Source organism: Cephus cinctus, unplaced genomic scaffold (assembly GCF_000341935.2).
Source record: "Cephus cinctus unplaced genomic scaffold, Ccin1 Ccin1_scaffold0494, whole genome shotgun sequence".
In the NCBI taxonomy this organism is placed as follows: domain Eukaryota; kingdom Metazoa; phylum Arthropoda; class Insecta; order Hymenoptera; family Cephidae; genus Cephus; species Cephus cinctus.
This window is the reverse complement of record NW_014333166.1, coordinates 1,053,946-1,057,536: the sequence shown is the minus strand read 5'-3', so window position 1 is coordinate 1,057,536 and position 3,591 is coordinate 1,053,946.

The window sequence follows — 3,591 nt, the reverse complement described above, 5'->3', positions numbered from 1 at the left end:
AAGAAACTTGTGCCTTAAGCATACAGACAATTTCAATCGCCCTTCGCTTAGGGGGACGCTGATACTCTATAACTTCAAAAAAGATTTGGTAAAGTTACATGAAACTTTTAGATTCCTTGCAAGAGTTTCAATTATCCTTTGGAGATCTTTGATTTTATTTACATAGTTAACCGGTACTATTTTCTATGTATCTATTTCTTTACTGCACCTTGGGGTTGAAGATTCTCTCTTTTTCTTTTTTTTACGTAGGTACCTACTAACCCTGAAGGAAGAACCTGCAATTTCTCGAGGTCTCAGCTCGTTCACGAAGCGCATAGTATATTGCACGGAGCCATTGTAACGACGAATGAACGTCGTAAAGAGTTTAACAACGCAGCACCGAGGACAGAAAGGAAAGTTGGCTCCTAAGACCCTTACGGCATCGTTAACTGCGCGTATTTTAGAGCTGGTATAAAGACGTGGAAGGCTCGTGGGATTGGATAAGGGTGTAACGAATTCTTTTTTTAAGTACTCGGAACATAAAAAAAAAACAATGTATTTATTTTGTTTATAAAGACTAAATAATATTTAACAGAAAAAAAAAAACTATGAAAAATAAGTCCATACATCAATCAACATTAATGAAATTGGAATTATCGAATTGAGACAAAACGACAAAGTTCGTCCATTTACACTACTCTCATTCACTCTTCCGGCATATTTAACATATATCAACAAAACAAAAATTGGCCATATAATAAATATTATTCAGGTTCTTATCTTAATTCGGTTTCCTTGATTTCACAGATCCCTCGTGGCGGTCGTCAATTGTTATTTAGAACTAAGGATTTGCTCTTAGCGTCCTCAATTCACAAATGTGTTCGCTGCCCACGTGTCTCTCCCCTTTTTAATATTGTGGAATAAATTCGTTTCCGTTGCAAAGTCAAATTCCCGGGCCCTGTTGCCTGGTAATCGTTTAACACACGAGGATTGTATTAAATTTTAATATAAAGTATTTGAGATAGGTGTGATCGGATAAATACCTGGCTCGTCGAATTGATACACGTGTCACCTTAGACGGTTGTTAGTCAAAAGGGACGAGCCAGGATTTCTTCCGATGAATATGGAACCGCAGCGAACGGAGGGGGGAAAAACGATATTGGTGCGATCTATTGACTAGATTCATTACCATAACACAGGTATGACCTGTCGGTAATTCGTCACAAGGGTAGGTGTGGTTTCAGCTCGATCAGTTCTGAATATCAGAGAAGAGAAGTTAATTGGTAAAAAGAATACATAGAAAGTAAAGGCAAAGCAAGAACCAGGTAGATCTATTGATATTAAAATAATTAAAAAAAAAAAATGTTTATTTCATGCTTTCTTTCTTTCCTTCCAGTGCTTTGCAAGGGGATGGAAAATGTCGCGAGGCGCTGGAGACTTCCTGCAAAATGAATATTTATCCAAATGGATGGACCAGAGGGTTGGTACCTGCACCGTGGCAGTAAAGCTGTCCTCGGTAGATAACTCTGCCGAGGCACCCTGCAGCATCCGCGAGCACAGACACATTCGTATTACTTAACCCAGCGATAAACTCACCCCCTGGAGTCCTGCAACGCCCAAACTCCACCGATGGGCCTGCATTTTCGCTAGAATTAAACCTGATTTGTCGCATTTCGACCACCAAATCCCTGAGAACTTCTATCTCGTCTGTGAGTACCTTCGAAGAGGATTGATATTCTTTTTTCTTTTTTTTTTTCTTAATTCGATTGGATATATTTTTTCATTTAATCGTTTTGTAATAATTCCACGCTACTTATATCTGCGCACTGTCCGATCCTAATGTGCTCGTATATCAGATGAAAGTCAATGATACTTCTGACCAACCAGCAGAAAGGATACGAATAGAAACTGTCAGCTCGTAATGTCATAGCACGTGGCCAGACACGCGAATTTCCATCGTAACTCAATTTACGTCGCATCGTAACGAGTTTCGTCGATTCGCGTTACCGTTACCATATTACCATCTTGTTACGAATTCCTATCCATGTTACTCACGTTCGTGACGTTGGTAATATTGACAATGAATCCATAATATTCCTATTTTCGTCACTATGGAAAAAACCATCACACAAATTCATATGATTTTTGAACTATACACGACAAATCGTATAAATATACTGTGCACACCATTTTTATTTTAATTGGACGCGTAATCCGTAATTACTGTTTTCACCCATCCGAGCATAATTTTTATAATGGGATGTAAAATATTTTCATACTCCATGGTTACTATTTTCTCGTTCTGAGTTAAACCGTCTAAGGGCTGAGGGCTGGTCAACGGGGTGGTTTCGGTAGTACGCAGCGATTCGAGCCTGGATTTTATCAATTCATCGAGAAAAATCGGATTTGCATGGCGTGACGTTTCTACTAACGAATGTTCCATTGTAAATAACTACTCGTAGATAGAGCGTAGATGGAAAAGGTTCCTGGCGTCCATTTTTAATTTACTTCTTTTTTCTATTCTCTTTCCCCAGATAATTTCAACCCAATAAACAAAAAAGAACGAACAACATCCACACGTTAACTGCAATGCCTACGCTATACTGGAGGAACTGTCTGCAATGCATCCACTATTGGAAGTAACACAAGACCAGCCCCCTTAACATCTGCGAATCTAAGGGGTTAGTAATGCGAACGCATTGCTACTCGGGCGTTGATGTACGCGATGAGAATTCCCCGATGCGTCGGTTCATTAGAGGAACGTGTGCGCGACGCTAATGCGACATCAATTATGCGCCAATAACATAACAATACATAACACGTCGCATTGCTTGCATAACAATGCCCTTGCACATCCTTCCATTGTGCATCGGGGTTACAGCTGATTGCTGCGCGTAATACGCCGTGTAATTTTGTCCCTGTAAAATTATTAACCCTCCTCTAATCGTCGTCGCTTCCTCAGTCGACATACAGATGGCGTAGAGGATCAGGTATAGCTGGATGGAATATAAATTGATAGAGGCGAAATTGCATAATACTACAAACTCATCAATTTCGACAACGAGGAGCTTAGAATTGTTAATTAAGTAGTTGATCCAGTGACCTGATGTTTTTCAGTGGTTCCGTACGGATATACGCAGAAAAATAATTTATAACGTGTATCAACGTTACCCGCAGAATCCGATAAGTGTTTACGAATGGCGCTCAATGGTAAAATTGTTTTTCCATATTTGCTATCGGCTGATTCGGCGGTTCGCTTATTAAATTAAATCGTTAACCCAATGGCGATAATAAAGTGGGTGTTCCCGAACGGTATGAAATTCCGTGAGCTCTTTTAGTTATCAATGTGATCGTCGTGCGAGGATTTAAATCTAGTGCATTTTTTTTTTTAAATGCGATACAAGTCAAATTTACGCGTGAAACACAAATAGTGGGATTGCTTGAGGGATTTTTTTTTTTCAAACCATGTGAACCATCAGCTACCCGATCACCTACGGTATGTTTGTCGTCGTTCGATTCTTCGGACGGCCGCGATCCGCGTTTCATTATGCATGGACTGTCAAATGGGCGAAACCGCGAGCTGCTAAAAGGACCACCCCCCCCCCCCCCCCC